Source organism: Capsicum annuum, chromosome 7 (assembly GCF_002878395.1).
Source record: "Capsicum annuum cultivar UCD-10X-F1 chromosome 7, UCD10Xv1.1, whole genome shotgun sequence".
NCBI lineage: Eukaryota > Viridiplantae > Streptophyta > Magnoliopsida > Solanales > Solanaceae > Capsicum > Capsicum annuum.
This window is the reverse complement of record NC_061117.1, coordinates 88,206,970-88,228,551: the sequence shown is the minus strand read 5'-3', so window position 1 is coordinate 88,228,551 and position 21,582 is coordinate 88,206,970. Positions and strand designations below refer to the sequence as shown.

Here is a 21,582-nt window from a genome sequence, read left to right as displayed (position 1 = left end):
TATATACATGAGGCTATAAGATGTTTTAGGAATAGTTTCCCCTCTTTCAGTATTTATGTCATGCCAGTGAGCATAATCACAAGTCAATCTGTCAGTCTAATCTGCTTCTTCTTTTTATTTCAGAATATGCCTCCTAAGAGAAAAAATCAGTCAGCCCCTCAGCCCGAAGAGCCTTTGGGCGATTATGTTTCTCATGTGGAGTTCAGGACCATATTTACCACTTTTGCTCAGTCAGTAGCTGCCCATAATGAGCAACCAATTGTCGTTCCGGCCAACCTAGTGGCCAACTCAGCTGCAACTAGGATTCGAGACTTCACCCGAATGAATCCTCCATCCTTCCACGGGTCTAAAGTGGATGAAGACCCTCAAGAATTCATTGATCAAGTTCAAAAAGTGACAGACATCATGAGGGTGACTACTGTTGAGACTGCTGAGTTAGTCGCATACCATTTCAAGGATGTGGTTCATATTTGGTTCAAATAGTGGAACTCAGAAAGGTCAGATGATGCAGGTCCTATAGAGTAGGAGGAGTTTGTCACTGCATTCTTAGACAGATTCTTTCCCCAATAGCTTAGAGAGGCTAAGGTGCTAGAATTCATCAACCTCAGGCAGGGCAATATGATGGTGAAAGAGTATTCTCTAAAGTTTACTCAATTAGCCAGATATGCCCCTCATGTGGTTGCAGATGGTAGAGCCAAGATGAGTAAGTTCACTTTAGGGGTAAATATAGCATGGTTAATGAGTGCAGATTCATGCTAAATAGTGACATGACTTTATCTAGACTTATGACCCATGCTCAACAGATAGAGGAGCAGAAGATTGAGTAGAGGGAAAAGCAGAATAAGAAAGCTAGGACATGTAGCTTCAATTTTAGTCAGCCTAAGTCAGAAAGAGAAAACCGTTCTCAGTTTCATCCTAAGTCATCAGTTCCAGCTCATTTTTTAGCCAGTGCTCCAGTTCCTAAGTTCAGATATAGAGTGCCAGGCTCTAAGTCTCAGGGCAGTGTCACCAATGCCCGAACTAATCCCCTTTGTCAGACTTATATTAAGAACCACAAGGGTGCTTACAGAGCTGGTATCGATATTTGCTTCGGTTGTGGAAAGCCAGGCCACAGAGTCAGAGTCTACCATCAGTCAGGTTATTAGAGTCATCTTCGCTCCTCAGCTCAGTTTGGCCTCCTGAATCAGTAGGGTGCCACCACCAGTGCTACTAGCGGGCAACGCCTAAATAGACTATATGCTCTTTAGACCTGACAAGATCAGGAAAATTCTCCTGATGTAGTTACTGGTACGTCACAGATCTTTCGTGTGTATGTTTACGCTTTGCTAGATCCAGAAGCTTCTTTGTATTTTGGTACCCCCTATATAGCAGTTGATTTTGGAATCAGTCCCAAAATTCTAGTAGAGCCCTTCTAAGTCTCTACCCCAGTGGGCAAAATCATCATATCTCGGCGGGTATATAAGAACTGCCCGGTTATGATGTTTTAGAAAGCCACTTCAACAGACTTAGTCAAATTAGAGATGATTGATTTTGATGTCATTCTCGGTATGGATTGGCTTCATTCCTGCTATGCCACAGTCGACTGCAAAAATAGAATAGTTCAATTTCAGTTTCCAAATAAACCCATCCTTGAGTGGAAAGGTAGTGTATCCGCTTTCAGGGGTCAGCTTATTTCCTACCTTCAGGCAAGGAAAATGATATCTAAAGGATGTGTATATTAATTTATTCGAGTTATGGACACTAGTTTTGAAACTCTCAGCCTTGAATCAGTCCTAGTAGTAAATGAATATTTAGATGTCTTTCTCGAAGATCTTCAAAGAATTCCTTCCGAAAGGGAAATAGACTTCGGCATTGATCTTCTTTCAGATACTCAGCCTATCTTTATTCCGCCATATAGATTGGCACCAGTAGAACTCAGAGAATTGAAAGAATAGTTGATGGATCTCTTAGATAAGGGATTCATCAGACCCAGCATTTCCCTGTGGAGACGGTTCTCTCAGAATGTGCATTGATTACCGTTAACTCAATAAGTTCACGACCAAGAACAAGTATCCTCTTCCCAGAATCAATGACTTGTTTGACCAACTTTAGGGTGCCAGATATTTCTCTATGATAGACCTTAAATCTGGCTATTATCAGCTCATAGTTAGAGAAAGTGACATTCTAAAAATAGCTTTTCGTACTCGGTATGGTCACTTTGAATTCTTAGTCATATCATTTGTTCTTACCAATGACCCAACAACTTTCATGGACTTAATGAACCATGTATTCAAGCAGTACTTGGACATGTTCGTCATAGTCTTCATAGATGATATTCTGGTCTATTCCCGCAGTGAGCGTGATCATGCAGACCATCTCAGAACAGTACTTCAGACTCTCAGAGATCATCAGCTATTCGCAAATTCAGTAAATGCAAATTTTGGCTAAGGTCAGTAGCATTCGTTGGTCAAATCATTTTCGGTGATATCATTAGAGTTGATCCTTAAAAGACCGAAGCAGTAAGAAACTGGCCAAGACCTGTCTCTCCATCAGATACTAGGAGTTTCTTGGATTTGACTGGCTATTACAGACAGTTTGTTGAGGGATTTTCATTTATTGCATCCCTTATTTTCAGATTGACTCAGAAGAAAGTTAAGTTTCAGTGGTCAAACCCTTGCGAGAAGAGTTTTCAGGAGTTGAAGACTCGACTTACCTCAGCCCCAGTCTTAGCTCTCCCAGATGGTTCAGATGGGTTCGTGGTGTATTGTGATGGATCCAGAGTAGGTTTGGGTTGTATCCTCATGCAGCATGGTAAGGTCATAGCCTATGCCTCCAGACAGCTTAAACCCCATGAGAGGAATTATCCTACTCATGATCTTGAGTTAGCAGCCATAGTCTTTGCATTGAAGATTTGGAGGCATTATCTCTACGGAGTTCATGTAGATGTCTTCACTGATCACAAGAGTCTTCAGTATGTATTTTCTAAAAAAGATCTCAATCTTCGTTAGAGAAGGTGGTTATAGCTCTTGAAAGACTATAACATGAGTATCCTCTATCATTCGGGCAAGGCCAACGTAGTTGCCATAGTGTTTCTCATGTTGAGGACATTAAGAAGAAGTTAGCTCAGAAAGTCCATCATCTTGCAAGACTAGGTGTTCGCTTAGTCGATCTAGATGAGGGTGATATATGGGTTCAGAGTAGTTCAGAATCATCTTTAGTTTTGGAGGTAAAAGAAAAGCAAGATATAGATCCCAGCCTTGTCAAGTTGAAAGAGTCAATTAAGGATCATAAAGTAGAGGTTTTCTCCCAAGGAGAAGATGATGTTTTGCATTGTCAGGGTCATCTCTGTGTTCCAGGTGTAGATGACTTAAGACAACGAATTCTTGTAGAAGCGCATGGTGCGCACTACTCTACTCATCCAAGGGCCATAAATATGTACTGCGACTTGTGAGAATTCTATTGGTGGAGTGGGTTGAAGAGAGACATTGCAGAGTTTGAGGATAAGTGCTCTACATGTCAACAAGTTAAGATAGAACATCAGAAGGATAGTGGGTCCATGCAGGAGTTCAGTATTCCTACTTGGAAGTGGGAAGTTGTAAACATGGACTTCATGGTGGGTTTGCCTCAAACTCGTCATCAGCATGATTCAGTCTGGGTCATTGTAGACAGAATAACCAAATTAGCTCATTTACTTCCAGTTCATACCTCTTATTCGGCCGAGGATTACGCCAAGCTCTACATCAAGAAGCTGGTTAGATTGCACGGTGTTCCATTGTCCATTATCTCAGACAGAGGTACCCAGTCCACCTCTCATTTCTGGAAAGTATTCCAAAAGGGTCTTGGTACCCAATTTTATCTTAGTACAACCTTTTATCCTCAGACAAATAGTCAAGCAGAAAGGACCATTCAAACATTAGAAGATATGCTAAGGGCGTGTGCAATCGATTTAAAGGGAATTTATGATATGTCCCATCAGCTCCTTACTCAGATAGTTCAGTCAGTTAGAGGCTTTCTAGACTATCATATTTCAGACTTCAGTATTTTCAATTTTTTTTGGGTATTCTATTACCCCACACAGATGTTATATCATTCAGATTATATTCAGTATTGAACTTTATGGCCTTTCAGTGCAAGTTTTCTCATTATTATGTCATATTATGCAGTGTACAGGTACAAATATCAGTCATGGGTTAGCTTGTGGTCCTTCGAGGTCATGAGCACCGTGTAGCATTCTAGTTTAGAAAATCGGGGTGTTACAATGCTTGATATTGAAAACAATGATAGTTCATCTCAAAATCTGTAAATTTCTGCAATAGGCATGAAAGTATAAAAATAGACATGCAATCCAACTTCTAAAACATTGGAAATCTCATAATCTTGTAATTATCAATAATGGGTATGAACCCTAATACAAATCTCATGAATAAGCATCCAAAATTATATGAATTTTAAATAAAAGCTTGGTTTTGGGCACAAAGATGGAAGAAGATCCTTGTTCATAAACCCCACATACCTTGATTGATGATTAATGAAGAAACTTGAATTATTGATCCCTATTTGAGTTCTTGAAGATGAGTTCTTGATTATCTTGTCTTGGGAATCCTCAATTTAGAGCTTTCTTGGAGAAACAATGAAGGATTTGATTTCTTGGAGAGAAAGCTTTGAGCTCTAGGGTTTTTCTTTGAGAGAGAATTGATGAATAATGGGTATAATAGGCTTAGAATGGGTTTAATATCATTTTATACATGAATTGGGTGCTTGGGAATTGACCAAAACACCCCCTTTGAACTTGTAAACGAAACTGAAAACAACAACATTTCCGAACTGGTAGGCCACCGCGATGTGCCACTATCACGGTGTCTCATTGGAAATAGGACAATTGGGAATTGGGCAAACTCCACAACGCGTGACAATAGGCGGTGCCTCTTTGAATGACATTTTGGCCACTAGCGCGACGCGCTAGTATCGCGTTGGGCTACTGGATTTTGACAATTAGGAATTTGGAGCACTCCGCGATGCGCCAATAACGCAGAGGTCCACTGGAATTGACAATTATGGAATTATCCTTTACCGCGACATGGTGGTTGCTCAGGTGGGACAGTGTCAGCTTAAAAGTGCTCCAACTCCACAATCGAGTATCGGATTTGGGCAAAAATCCACACAAAATAAAAAGGTAAGCTAATCCTTGAGTTTCTAGGGATGAAATTAAGCTTCAAAAAATACGGGGTATTACATCCATGATTTATTTCGCCTTTGAATCTCAGAGTTTTCAATAAGAAATACCATTTCTTTGTTTTTTATCATTTCATAAGGTTTGATATCATCATTATCATTTGCAATAGAAGCAAATGTATCACTTTGCTATTGAGCTGCTAAATAAGCTTGCAGTTGTCTGTATAATGGTCTAGCTTCCCGAATATCATCCAGATGGATAAAAGTAGATGATGAAGATTCACCTTTCTGCAATACCTTGGAGTTTATCAAACTCCCATTTCCCATTTGTATAACAGGGGAATTAGATGAGGATCCGTATGACGATCCCTGAGATTATGATCTGTTTGGGGATGATCTTCCCCTTTCACCGGTGGCTGATCTTCCTCCCAATCTGCCCTGTCCTTTTCCTCTGGCAATCTTCCATAGAGGGTCAGTAACCATACTGCAAATAGCATAATCATTTAGATATTTCCAAATCATACTAGTCAGTATCTCTAATTTCTTCATAATTAAAGACAGAAAATTTTTCTTCATACATATCATGGATGATTTTATCAATTTTGAGATTTTGAATGTCTTTGTGTAATAGAATCACCTTTAAAATGGTAATTAAAGTTTTTTCAGTAAGAAATGATGTATAAAAATTAATTTTAACTGAGATATTCCCTAGATAAGAAATCAGGGAGAAAATTATCAATTCTTTTTTTATACTGACTATCAAAATCAAAAGGGGCTAATTAGGCTTGCCACCTTGCAAATATTAACTTTTTAGCATCATGTTTAAAATATTTATCAAACATATACTTCACAGATTGAGCATCAGTTTTTATCAAAAACTTTTGATTATAAAGATCATCCTGAAATTTTAGAATGCATTTAACAATGGTTGGCATTTCATGAGCTATCATAGAATATTTTCTCTGACTATCAGTCCATTTACTTGAATGAAATCTTATCAAGTATTCAGTTTTATTATGGGGATTAACTTGTTTCAATATTCCACCATAACCAATATTAGATGCATCTGTCTCAATGATTTTTTGCCAAGTAGGATTGGCTAAAGTTAAACAAAGTAAAGTTTTAACACTCTGTTTAATACATTTAACAAGATTTCTATGACTATCCATCCACGATCCTTTATAATCCTTTTTTAGCCTATCGTATAACAGGGCTACATCACGAGATAAATTCACATAAAAAGGGGAAATATAATTCAAGCTTCCCAAAAATCTCTGCAATTGAGTCCTGTCAGTTATAACATCAGGAAATTTAGAAGCAAAATCAATAGATCTCTGAATGGGAGGAAACTTCCCTTGACAGATATTATGTCCAAAGAATCTAACATCTGTTTGAAATAAACTCATTTTTGGCTTAGATATCACCAAACCATTTTGAATCACAATTTTCTTAAAAATATCAAGATGTTAAATATGCAATTCAAATGTTTTGGAAAACACAAGAATGTCATTAATATAAACTATGATGAAATCTATATAAGGATTAAATATAACGTTCATTATCTTCTGAAATTCCGATGGGGCATTTTTCAAACCAAACGGCATGACATTCCATTCATATTGCCCAAAAGAAACATTAAAGGCAGTTCTATAAGTATGCTCTTTAAATATTTGAATCTACCAATATCCCGATTTCAAATCGAACTTTGAAAATACATTGGCGTCGTATAAACGAGATAATAAATCCTTTTTATTTGGATTAAGATACCTAATCCATTTTAAATATTTATTCAAAGGTTTATATTTTATCACCAACCTAGGAACACCACGTTCCTTTTCTGCTGCGTTATTAACTTAAAAAGCAGTACATGACCAAGGAGATTTTGAAGCTTTATCAAACCCTTTTGTAACAGATTATCAATCCTTTTTTTGCAGAATTCAACTAATTCAGCATTCATTTGACAAGGTCGTGATTTCGTTGGGATATCATCCTCACAGAAATTATCTTCATAAGGAAGAGTAACAATATGCCTTTTGCGATTCCAAAAAGCACTGGGGTGATTAGCACAAATATCAACAACCAGTTGTTCGAAAATTAACTTAATTTTTTCCTGTACCTTAGTAGATTTCATTGTATCACAAATATTCATGCTAAGTAATTCAAGATGTAAAAAATTAACATGCTTTTGCTTCATATCAATTAAAGAATTAATATCTCTAATTACGAGGCCTGTAACAAAAGAATAAGATATCTCTTTATTTTTGTAAGTAGCAGTAAATCCTTTTGCATCAATATGAGTATACGGATAAATAGCATTTATAAAAGGAGTTCCAAGTATAATTAGAGGGTATAATTGATTTTTTACCAAAAAGAAGAAATGTGGTATGCATATTTTATTCTAGAAAATATGAGTGTTTGACAATTTATACTCTATATCAAGAGCATGTCCAGATGCAGATTTAACTACATGAGTGGTTTTATGAAAGTATTTTGTAGGGACTAACCCTTCTTGAATGCAGCTAACATCTGCTCCACTATCAATCATAGCAATATTAGTTACTGAAAAATGATTATTAATTAAAAGAGTACATTTAATATACCATTTATGAGCAGAAATAATTTGCATCATTCCCAAAAAATAATCATTTTTTAAATCAAGGGAATTTTGAATATCATCCATATCACTTTCTTCGAAAAATTTTTCTTTTCCTTTGGAAATTTATGTGGGAGAAATATCTTTCTCAATTTGTGAAATTCTATGATAAAAAATCATTTGATTTTGTTTAAGAGATTTAATCTCTTTTTTCAAGTTTTCAAATTCAATTTTTAAATCATCAAAAGAAGTATCTTTACCAGGGGCATAACTCATAGCAAGACGTTTATTAACCTTTGATATAGAATAAGACATAAAATAATTGCTATCAGCAGTTTTAGGAGTAAAGGTATGGTTATCAACAGTTTTAGAAGTACTGGGTTTTGAACTAGTAGACAAATTAATAATCTTTTCCCATAGTTTCTCATTCGAAACTTCTTTCAAAAGTTCTAACACATTATCAGAAGTAATGGTTTGAATATTTAAAATTTTCAAATTAGGATTGCAAATTATAAAATGCATCATCATAAGTGCAGGTATCACCTTGGTAATCAGAACAAGCATTAGCATTATCACTATCAGATAAATCAGGCAACTCAATATCATTTTCTGATTCAGACTCAACATTATAATCAGATTTCAAACCTGAGGTGTATAACAAACCATTAACTTGATCATGCACAGCATCAGCAAGACCTAAAGATTAAAGCTTTTGAAGCTTACAATTTGGAGCAATATGCCCAAAGTTACCACATCAGTAACACTTAATATTAGCAAGATCTCGCTTAGACCTATTTTTGGTAAATTTAGTAGATTTCCTATAGGCTTTTCTAGTTTTAAGTTCTTCTTTAGACCTATATCTAGATCTTTTTTTTGTTGCTCACTTTTGGAATATCTATGTCCTTTTTTTCTGGAAGTGAAAGCTGGTTCAGGTGTACCAAACTAGTTACGGAAATCTCCTATCTGAGATTTTTCTCTAAGTTTATCAAGCTTAAGTTGTCTAGAAAAATTTAACTCATTACATAGGTTTAACCCTTCTTGTGTTCAAGCTGCTATCAAATGACCATAGGTATACTTTTCCCAAGGAATTTCACCAAATAAGCCTCTAAGAGTTTTTCTAACCCTTTCAACAAATAATGGAGGAAGTCCGTCTATAAACTTAGCCTCTCAATGGGCATATCTATTTTCGGGTAATTCCATGACCCAACTTAAAAAGGTGTCCTTGTACCACCAAAATTCTCCTAGGGTCTTACATTTAAGCCCATTCAAGAGAGTACGAATGTTTTCGTAATGATTGGTGAATCTACCATTAAAATGTTCTAAAATTGTAAGAACGAGTATATAAACATCTTCCCTATTTGTAACTAGGGCTCTTCCTAGGTTATCAATCCCTGGAGCAGTAGCTACAACATTAAAAATTAACTCTCTTTGCTAATGATTCAGAAAATTGTCCCACTAGCCATGAAATTGGCCAGAAAAACCAGCAACTATCATTTTACAGATAACTTTATCTGTTCTATTTTCTCTATTACCTATGGATTTGGACACCATTGAATACATCATAATACGGTGTACAAGGATTGTTAATTGCCTTTTAGTTAAGCCATCAAGGTTCCATTTATAAATATCATCTCCGATATAAGACGTATTAGTCTGATTCCAATCCCTTTCTTCTATTAGAACATCTTGAGGAGTGGGTCGCAGATAATAATAAGTTTGCATTCGAGGTAAATCGACATATCTGGGATTTTTACCCGATTGTTTTCTAATCATTTCTTTAAGCTTATTAATCTGTGATTTGGTCTGATTTTTCAAATCAGGAGTGGATTCTAGGCTATTAGCAAAGGCATTAGACAAATCAATATGTCTAATATTTAAACCCAGAAAGCTTTTTATCAAGAAGCTATTCTAAATCATGCAAAGATGATTTAAGCTGAAATCCTTCAATATCAGGGACCCTTTGAATACTGGTTTTAGTCATCAAATCTTCTGTCTTACTTTCTGAAGAAAAAGCAATATTAGTAGAGTTTGGACTAATACTAAGTTTTTTTTTATCAAATCAGTTAACTCATCGAGATTTTTATCCAGAAAAGAAATGTGTTCTCCTAAAACTTTTACATATAAGCTCAAATAATTATTTTGGGAAATCAAATTATTAATTTCTGCAATAGTTACCTTAGCAACTTCATTATCAATGAATTTTTCAAATGCAGAAAAGGTAATACCAGTATTATTTGGCAAAATAAAGGAGCTTGAGGAGGGTAAACAGTTCTAACAATGTTAATACTATTTTCTTGATATGATATATTAAGCACCTTAACATACAATGGCAAGTATGTGGTTATAAACTAATGCACAAAATACATAATTTGATTATGCAATGCACACGTTTCATAGAATTCTTGAGAAATATTATTCACCTCATCAGGACTACAAGTCTAAAAAAATCAAGTGCTAAACTATTCCATTTTTATCAAAAAATTCTTTTTAATATAATTTCTTGCCTGAGATCCAAGACTAAAATTGATTTGGTGTGGAATCATTAAATATCATTCGGATCAAAGTTCATTTCAGAAGCAGTAGGAATATATCTATCAGAAATATTGTCATTATCTTGAACAATATTTGTTCGAGGATTGACTTTAACTTTCTCTACAAATCTTGTAGAAGCCGAGTCAATTGTGTGCAAAGAAGCTGCACGACTTCTAGCTTAACCATATAATGGTTCTACAGGAGAAATATGATGTATAGCAGGTAATAATTTATGCATGGAGAATAAATGTTTGTTATGAATAATAGACCTTTCATCAAATTGAATACAAATCCTACCATCCGAATTTTGAGTCACATGCGATAATTCACTATTAGTTAAATCATCAGTGACTTGATTCTGAGATATAACCAAATCTAAGGTCCAAGTAGTGGGAAAATCAGTTTCATCCCATTTAATAGGTCTCCTTGTCGTGACCTTAGACCTTGTAAAATTAGTCTCGACTAATATAGTCTGATGTGATGTATCATATAAGTAACATCAAGGATTTAAAATAGTTAATAATCTGTAATAAATTCTGTACGATAGACAAATACGTTCAGATCCAGGCGTATAATTATAACCATGCGTTTTCACATTTCTTGTTAAAGCATCAAGTATATTTGCGTCAGTCAAAGATAATTATAAATTTGGCTGAGTATTGAAATAAACTGGATCATAGGCCACAGTGGATTCAATCGAGCCCATTAAAGACTGTCTGAAATTCAAATTTCTAGCATCTTTAAGAGCTGCTAAAAATGTCTTTGATAACTCTTTAAGAGTTAAAGGTTTAAAAGCAATTTGAAACAATCCAATGTGCATAAAATTATAATGATTCTTATGTAAATTAATGTCTCGCTTATTTAATAAACGAATCATTTGTTCAGAAGAATTTAATGCTAAAGACTGTTCAGTTGTCTTTATCATTTTTTTAGAAAATCTTTATCAAACCAACCATAATCATAAATGGTTTTTATATCAACTTTTGGAATAATCCACTTGTTTAACTTTCAGGAATTTTTTATTTTTCTTTGGAAATTTGTGTGGGAGAAACAATTACAGGATCTGTCAGGGCTGGCGGTAATCTGTGCATCCATCCAGAGCTATAAGTTAATATCGGAAGTACCAACCAAAATATATAAGAATTTCATATAGCTTATTGACTGTATGGGAGTTTTACCCAAACAAAAGGCCTGTCAGAACTTAATACATACTTGAGTTGAGTCCATGTGTCTAGCAGTTCTAACCGTGAAGAAGGACGACCTTTTCTTCAATTTTAATGGGCTCAAATATTCACAGCTTGCTAGATGTAGTCACTAAGACAAAGCCAACAAAAGTAGTACCAACTTCGACTGTACCATCATTTTGGAACCAAGTCAACAAACTATAGAGAAGTTCATTTATATTTTGATAGAGTCTGGAACTTTCTTGGCTATTATACAAGAGAAGTTAGATCTTCAGCATAGATATAAAAAAATTTTTAGTCAGACATAGTCACAGCCGAAGAGGGAGAGAGAGTATTAAGGAACTCAAATTAAAAGAAGAAACAACTACCTTAATTGTCCAGTTCAAGGCCTGAATAGTAATTAATGGCAGACTTTTATTCCAACAACAAGAACAACAAAAACAACAACAAACCCAATGTATTCCCACCAAGTGGGGTCTAGGGAGGGTGAAATGAACGCAGTCCATACCGCTATTTCTGAAGAGGTAGAGAGGTTGTTTCCAATAGACCCCCGGCTCAAGATAATGAATAGTCAACAAGGTCATAGTAATATATGACACAAAATGGGTGGCATAAACGAAATGAGAAATGAGAAATAATAACAGTAGAGCTAAGTGAGCCATGAAAAAGAGCAATACAAAAATTTTAAAAAATAGGAAATAAGAAATAAGAAAAGGGAAAGGAAGAGAAAAGGAGAAAAAGAGCAGCCCCTAGTAGTAGCATACACTAGTGGCTCCTACCAATGTACACAGTCGTAGGCTTACTAACCCAGCTACATCGGAGCTCCCTAACTACTAGTTATAAACCACCCATGCACTAGCCTCTACCCTTATTCGCGACCTCCACACCTTCCTATCTAGGGTCATGTCCTCAGATAATTGTAACAGCTCTATGCCCTATCGAATCACTTCTCTCCAGTACTTCTTCGGCCTATCTCTACCTCTTCTGATACCATACAAAGCTATTTGCTTGCACCTACGCACTGGGGCATCTGTGCCCCTCCTCATCACAAGCCTAAACCATCTCAACCTTCCTTCCCGCATCTTGTCCTCCATCGAAGCCACTCCCACCTTCTCCTGAATAATTTTATTCCTAACTCTCTCTCCTTTAGTAAGTCCACACATCCAACACAACATTCTCATTTTCGCTACCTTCAATTTTTGAATATGGGAGTTCTTGACTGGCCAACACTCTGCACCATACAACATAGCCGGATGGACTGCCACTTTGTAGAACTTACCTTTAAGCTTTAAGGGAACCTTCTTATCACACAACACTCTCGAGGTGAGCCTCCACTTTATCCAACCTGATCCAATACGTTTAGAGACATCCTCATCAATCTCACCATTTCAGTGAATCATAGACCCAAGATACTTAAAACTATCCCTCTTACAAACATTTTAGGAATCCAACCTCACTATTACCGCATCCTCCTGCTTTGATTCACTAAACTTGTATTCCAAATACTCCGTCTTGTATTTTCTTAACCTAAACCCCTTAGATTCGAGGGTTTGCCTCCAAACCTCCAATTTATCATTGACACTCCCCACGTCTCATCAATTAGCACCACGTCATCTGCAAATAACATACACTAAGGAACCTCATCTTAAATACTCTGTGTCAACACGTCCATCACCAGCGCAAACAAAAATGGGCCGAGAGTCGATCCCTGATGCAAGCCTATCTCAATTGAAAAATAATCTGAATCTCCAACCACCGACATCACCCGAGTCTTTCCTCTATCGTACATGTCCTTAATAGCTCTGATGTACGCCGTCGGGACCCCTCTCACATCCAAGAATCTCCAAAGTACCTCCCTCGGTACTTTTTCATAAGCCTTCTCCAGGTCGATGAACACCATGTGTAAGTCCCTCTTTCTTTCCCTATACTTCTCCACCAATCTTCTTACCAGGTGGATTGCCTCTGTCGTCGAGAGACCAAGCATAAATCCAAACTGATTCTCTAAAATGGACACGACCCTCCTCAATCTTCGTTCAACCACCTTCTCCTAAATCTTCCTAGTATGACTCAACAGCTTAATGCCCCTATAGTTGTTGCAACTCTGAATGTCACCCTTATTTTTATACAATGGAATCAATGTACTCTATCTCCATGCCTCAGGAATTTTCGCAATATTGAAAATATTGTTAAACAAATTTGTCAACCAGCTCAAACTCGTTTTACTAGTAAATTTCCAAAAATCCACCGAAATTTTGTCGGGCCCTGTCGCCCTGCCCCTCTGTATCTTACGAATAGCCTCTCTGACCTCCTCTACCTTAAAACATCTACAGTAATCGAAATCTCTATTCTTCTTCGAGTGCTCCAGCTCCCTTAGCTCAAAGCTTCTGTCCCCCTCCTCATTCAATAAGCCATGAAAATAATCTTGCTATCTCTTCTTAATATGGACATCCTCCACCAAAACTCTCCCGTCCTCCGTCTTTTATGCACTTCACTTGGTCAAGGTTATGCCCTTTTTGCTCCCTAGCTTTATCCAGTCTATACAATCATTTTTCTCCACCCTTCTTCTCTAACCCCGCATACAAGCTCTCAAATGCTACTGTCTTAGCAGATGTAACTGCTAACTTAGCCTCCTTTTTTGCTACTTTTTACACCTTCCTTTTTTGCTACTTTTTACACCTTTCTATTCATCTATTTCTCTTCTTCATCCTTACTCAATTAAATTTACATACGCTCCCTTCTTAATCTCCACTTTCTTTTTAACTTCTTCATTTCACCACCAGTCCCCCTGATGTCGTCCTGCCCGGCCCCTTAAAACACCTAACACTTCTCTTGCAGTCTTCGTGATGCAGCTAATAGCCCTATCCCACATAATATCCATGTCCTCCCTGCACTCCTATACCCCTATTCCCGCCACCTTTTCTCCTATCTCCAGCTCACTGACTAGCATCAAGCATCCCCACTTAATGCTAGGGTGGCTTTCCATGGCCTTACTCTTCTTTCTCTTCTTGATTATCAAGTCCATCACTAGAAAACTGTGCTGGGTCGAAAGATGTTCACTCGGGATGAATTTATTGTCCTTACAAAGGGCCCTATCCCCTTTTCTTAGCAGCAAAAAGTCAATCAAGACTTTTATTCCAAACTTGAGAATATTATATAAGAGAGATGATGAACTAGAGAGAGAGAGAGCCTTCAAGAGAGAAAAGAAAAAAAAATAAAATCTTCTGCCTTCCCTAACAAATGAGGGCACCTATTTATAGAAAAGAAAAAGAATCTACGACTAGTAAAATGGGTCCCACATCCGGGTCCCATCAACAGTGGATCTACAGTGTAGGAATCTGCCAATAGTACTAAGGATCCCACATCCAGGTCCCATGCATAATGAATTTACTATGTATGTATCTGGGAATAATATTTCATACTTTATTCTTCCCTTTTAATTTTTTAAAAAATTCCTCCGTTCTTGCAATGGCATCTTCTGACAGAGGTTTATCTAAAGGGATAGGTTGTGAATCTTCAAAATCTTCTTTGACGATATCATCGCTGGTTATACTTTTCATTGAAGTGTCTAATTTGTCACGACTACCAACTGATTTCATCAGATTTTATAGTTTTCTATTATTTCAATTCTGTCGCCGTGATGTACATCGATTCTTGTAATGTGTTTTAGTGAATTTTCCTCGATAATATTTTATCGTGGGGCTACTGAATATTCTTGAACCTTATTTTGAATAGAGTCCAAGAGTTCCTGTCCATTCAATATTTTTGGTTTGGGATCCTTTCTCATTAATTTGTCCTAAAAATTATTATAAAGTACCTTGTATAAACATGGGATTTGTTCTCTTGTGAATCCGAATTCTGAAGCCTATTTATGAATCCAAGGAATAGATAATTCAAGGAAGAAATACATTTAAAATTTTTTATCTAGATTGAAGATATGATCTGCATGATATAATTTGTTTAATTGAGGAGAGATTTTAGCCCATTCTTTGTATGACTTTAAAAATGAATCTAGCAATATCTGAATGGTTGGACCATGATAGGACCACCATTTTAAAAACCAATTTGGAATTGGTTCTGCAAAGGTCTTTGCGCATACCTTTATAAACCAATTATGCTTATGTCTATCATTATTATAATAAAAGACTTTATCAAAGGCTTGAATGTAGTCCCAATAAGTGAAATTTACTATGGAACCTTTGAGCAATATCTGCTTTTCTGTCATAGTGGTCATTCCCCAATCTTCTACGGAGATAATTCGTTTAATAACAATTTTAGAGAAGTTAGAAACATTCTCTTCACAGTTATAACCGTAGAAATGTTTGCATTTTGCACTACCTGTGGTACTAAGAATGGTTTCATAATAAGTACCGGTTTTGTATGACTTACCAAAAAAATATAAATTGTTCATTAAATATTTGTGGAGTATCTTCCACGGTTTATTTCGCCTCTGAATCTCAGAGTTTTCAATAAGAAATATCATTTCTTTGTTTTCTAGACTTTCATAAGGTTTGATATCATCATTATCTTTTGTAATTGAAGCAAATGTATCACTTTGGTTTTGAGCTGCTAAATAAGCTTGCAATTATTTGTATAATAAACTATCTTCCAGAATATCATCCAGATGGATAGAAGTAGATAATGGAGATTTTCCTTTCTGCGATACCTTGGAGTTTATTAAACTCCTATTTCCCATTTGTATAATGGGGGAATTAGATGAGGATCTGTATGACGATCCCTGAGAAAATGATCTGTTTAGGGATGATCTTCCCATTCCACTGGAGGGTGATCTTCCTCTTAATCTGCCCTGTCCTTTTTCTTTGGCCATCTGCCATGGAGGGTCAGTAACCATACTGCAAATAGCATAATCATTCAGATATTTTCAAATCATACTAGTCAATTTCTCTAATTTCTTCATAATTAAAGACAGAAAATTCTTATTCAACCATATCATGGATGACTTTATCAATTATGAGATTTTGAATGTCTCTGTATAATGGAATCACCTTTAAAATGGTAATTTAAGTTTTTTTAGTACCAAATGATGTATAAAAATTTATTTTAACTGAGATATTCCCTAGATAAGAAATTAGGGAGGGAATTATCAATTTCTTTTGTATACTGAATATCAAAATCAAAAAGGGCTAATTGAGCTTGCCACCTTGCAAATATTAACTTTGAAGCATCATGTTTAAAATTTTTTTCAAACATATACTTCATAGATTAAGCATCATTTTTTATCAAAAACTTTTGATTATAAAGATCATCTTGAAATTTTAGAACGCATTTAAAAATGGTTAGCATTTCATGAGCTACCTGAATGAAATCTTATCAAGTATTCAATTTTATTATGGGGATTAACTTGTTTCAATATTCCACCATAACCAATATTAGATGCATCTATCTCAATGATTTTTTGCCAAGCAGGATTGGCTAAAGTTAAATAGGGTAAAGTTTTAACACCCTATTTAATACGTTTAACAAGATTTGTATGACTATCTGTCCACGATCCTTTATAATCCTTTTTAGCCTATCGTAATAACGGGGCTAAATCATGAGATAAATTCTCATAAAAAGGGGAAATATAATTCAAGCTTCCAAAAAATCTCTGCAATTGAGTCCTGTCAGTTATAACATCAGGAAATTTAGAAGCAAAATCAATTGATCTCTGAATGGGAGTAATCTTCCCTTGACAGATATTATGTCATAAAAATCTAACATCTGTTTGAAATAAACTCATTTTTTGCTTAGATATCACCAAACCATTTTGTATCATAATTTTCTTAAAAATATCAAGATACTTGATATGCAATTCAAATGTTTTGGAAAACACAAGAATGTCATTAATATAAATGATGATGAAATCTATATAAGGATTAAATATAACGTTCATTATCTTCTGAAATTCCGATGGGGCATTTTTCAAACCAAACGGCATGACATTCCATTCATATTGCCCAAAAGGAATATTAAAGGCAGTTCTATAAGTATACTCTTTAAATTTAAATCTGCCAATATCCCGATTTCAAATCAAACTTTGAAAATATATTGGCATCGTATAAACGAGATAATAAATCTTTTTATTTGGAATAGGATACCTATTCCATTTTAAATGTTTATTTAAAGGTTTATAATTTATCACCAGCTTGGGAACACCATGTTCCTCTTCTGCTGTGTTATTAACATAAAAAGCAGTACATGACCAAGGAGATTTTGAAGGATTTATCAATCCCTTTTGTAATAGATTATCAATCTCTTTTTTGCAGAATTCAACTAATTCAGCATTCATTTAACAAGGTCGTGATTTTGTTCGGATATCATCCTCACAGAAATTATCTTCATAAGAAGAGTAACAATATGCCTTTTGTGATTTTAAAAAGCACTAGGGTGATCAACATAAATATCAACAACCAGTTGTTTGGAAAACTTAATTTTTTCCTGTACTTTAGCAGATTTCATTGTATCACAAATATTCATGCTAAGTAATTCAAGCTGTAAAAACTTAACATGTTTTTTCTTCATATCAATTAAAGCATTAATATCTCTAGTTATGGGTTGTAACAAAAGAATAAAATATCTCTTTATTTTTGTAAGTAGAAGTCAATTCTTTTGCATCAATACTAGTATAAGGATAAATAACATTTATAAAAGGAGTTTCAAGTATAATTGGAGGGTATAACTGATTTTTTTACCAAAAAGAAGAAATGCGGTATACATATTTTATTCCAGCAAATATGAGTGTTTGACAATTTATACTCTATATCAAGAGCATGTCTAGATCCAGATTTAACTACATGAGTGGTTTTATGAAAGTAGTTTGTAGGGACTAACCCTTCTTGAATGCAGCTAACATCTGTTCCACTATCAATCATAGCAATATTAATTACTAAAAAATGATTATCACTCAAAAGAGTACATTTAATATGATATTTATGAGCAGTAGTAATTTGCATCATTCCCTAAAAATAATTATTTTTAAAATCAAGAGAATTTTGAATATCATCCGTATAACTTTCTTCGGATTTTTTTTCTTTTTCTTTGGAAATTTGTGTGGGAGAAATATCTTTCTCAATTTGTGAAATTCTGTGATCACAAATCATTTGATTTTGTTTAAGAGATTTAATCTCTTTTTTCAAGTTTTCAACTTCAATTTTTAAATCATCAAAAGAAGTATCTTTACCAGGAGCATAACTCATAGAAAAACGTCTATTAACCTCCGATATAGAATAAGGCATAAAATAATTGTTATCAGCAATTTTAGGAGTAAAGGTATGGTTATCAATAGTTTTAGAAGTACTAGGTTTTGAACTAGTAGACAAATTAATAATCTTTTCCCATAGTTTCTCATTCAAAACTTCTTTCAAAAGTTCTAACACATTATCAGAAGTAATGATTTGAACATTTAAATCTTTAAACTGGGATTGCAAATTATAAAATTGATCATCATAAGTGCAGGTATCACCTTGGAAATTGGAACAACCATTAACATTATCACTATCAAATAAATCAGGCAACTCAATATCATTTTCTGATTCTGATTCAGCATTATAATCAGATACCAAACCTGAGTTGTATAACAAACCATAAAATTAATCACGTACATCATCAGCAAGACCTAAAGATTTAAGCTTTTGAAGCTTACAATTTGGAGCAATATGCCCAAAGTTACCACATCTGAACACTTAATCTTAGCAAGATCCCACTTAGACCTATTTTTGGTAAATGTAGTAGATTTTCTATAGGCTTTTCTAGTTTCACGTTCATCTTTAGACCTATATCTAGATCTCTTTTTTCTATAAGGCTGCTCACTTTTGGAATATCTGTGTCCTTTTTTTCTTGAAGTGAAAGCTGGTTCAGGTATACCAAACTGGCTACAGAAATCTCCTATCTGAGATTTTTCTCCAAGTTTATCAAGCTTAAGTTGTCTAGACAATTTTAACTTATTACACAGGCTTAACCCTTCTTGTGTACAAGCTGCTATCAAATGAACATAGGTATACTTTTCCCAAGAAATTTACCCAAAGGAGCCTCTAAGAGTTTTTCTAACCATTTCAGCAAATGATGGAGGACGTCCGTCTATAAACTTGGCCTTCTAATGGGCATATCTATTTTCAGGTAAGTCCATGAACCGACTTAAAAAGATGTCCTTATACCACCTAAATTCTCCTAGGGTTTTACATCTAAGCCCATTCAACAGTATGAATGTTTTCGCACTAATTGGTGAATCTACCATTAAAATGTTCTAAAATTGTAAGAACTAGTGTATAAACAACATCCTCCCTATTTGAAACTAGGGATCTTCCTAGGTTATCAACCCCTGGAGCAGTAGCTACAATATTAAAAATTGACTTTTTTTGCTCATGAGTCAGAAAATTATCCCACTAGCCACGAAGATGGCTAGTAAAACCAGTAACTATTATTTTACAGATAACTTTATCTATTCTATTTTCTCTATTACCAGTGGCTTTGCACACCGTTGAATACATCGTAATACGGTGTACGAGGATTGTTAATTGCCTCTAAATAATCCATCAAGGTTCCATTCGTAAATATCGTCTTCGCTATAAGATATATTAGTCTGATTCTAATCCCTTTCTTCTATTAGAACATCTTTAGGAGTGGGTCACAGATAGTAATAAGTTTGTATTCGAGGTAAATCGACATATCTGGGATTTTTACCCTGCTGTTTTTTAATCATTCTTTTAAGCTTATTAATTTGTGATTTGGTCTAATTTTTCAAATCATGAGTGGATTCTAGGCTATTAGCAAAGTCATTACACAAATCAATAGGTTTAATATTTAAGCCAGAAAGCTTTTTATGAAGAAGTTGTTCTAAATCATACAAAGACGATTTAAGTTGAAGTCCTTCAATATCAGGGGGCCTTTGAATACTGGTTTTAGTCATCAAATCTTCTGTCTTACTTTCTGAAGAAGAAGCAATATCAATAGAGTTTGGACTAATACTCCATTTTTTTATCAAATCAGTTAACTCATCGAGATTTTTATCAAGAAAAGAAATATGTTCTCCTAAAACTTTCACATATAAGTTCAAATAGTTATTTTGGAAAATCAAATTATTAATTTCTACAACAGTTTCCTTAGCGACTTCAGTATCAATAATAGTAAGTAGTAGTAGTAAAAAAATGAATAATATCGAGATACCCTTGATATTTATTTAATAAGGAACAAAAAGATATTTATACAAAAATAGTGCCACGTATAATTCAATCACAAAGGTCTAAATAAAAATATTATTAAATTAATACATGAGGACAAAACTAATAAATATAATAAAAAAAATATGCATGTGTAACCATTTTGTTGCACCATTAAAATGAGGACAAAACTAATAAATATAAGAAAAAAGCAATATGCATGTGTAACCATTTTATTGCACCATAAAATTATCGAAATACCCTTGGTAGTCATTTAATAAGGAACAAAAATATATTTATAAAAAAGTAATACCATTATAATTCAATTACAAAGGTCTAAATAAAAATATTAAAATAATATATGAGGACAAAACTAATAAATATAAGAAAAAATAATATGTATGTGTAACAACTTTATTACACAATAAAAATGAGGACAAAACTAATAAATATAAGGAAAAAATCATATGCATGTGCAGCCATTTTATTTACTACTATATATAAGTAAAGGTTGGGGTCACTAAAATTACCGAAATACCCTTGGTAGTCACCCCAACCTTTACTTATATATAGTAGTAATATATAATAATAAAAAATTAATATAAAAATAATATGATATATATGTGTGTGTGTGTGTACGTGTGTGTGTATAGATATACACATGTAATTGATTACAAATTTTAGATTTATTTTGTATATACAAAAAGGTTTAATACAAAAATATGATATTAAATTTTGATCAATATTCTACTAGTACCAACTAAAATTTTAGCATAAATGAAATACTATATGTAAAGTTACCTAACTCATAAATATTTTTTAGTATTATTAGTATCTATTATGATGTAACGACCTAAAAATTTGATGAAATATGTAAAATTTATGATTTTGTGAGATTTGACTGTTTTAACCCTACCCATAGTTGCATAATGATATTTCTGTGGTGTGAGAGTGATTGACAAGATTCTTG

General features: G+C 34.4%; 1 pseudogene; it reads right to left on the bottom strand.

Annotated features, from left to right (window-relative positions):
• Positions 1 to 5,459: 5,459 nt before the first annotated feature.
• Positions 5,460 to 19,943, bottom strand: LOC107876581 (annotated as a pseudogene).
• Between the last annotated feature and the right edge of the window lie 1,639 nt (positions 19,944 to 21,582).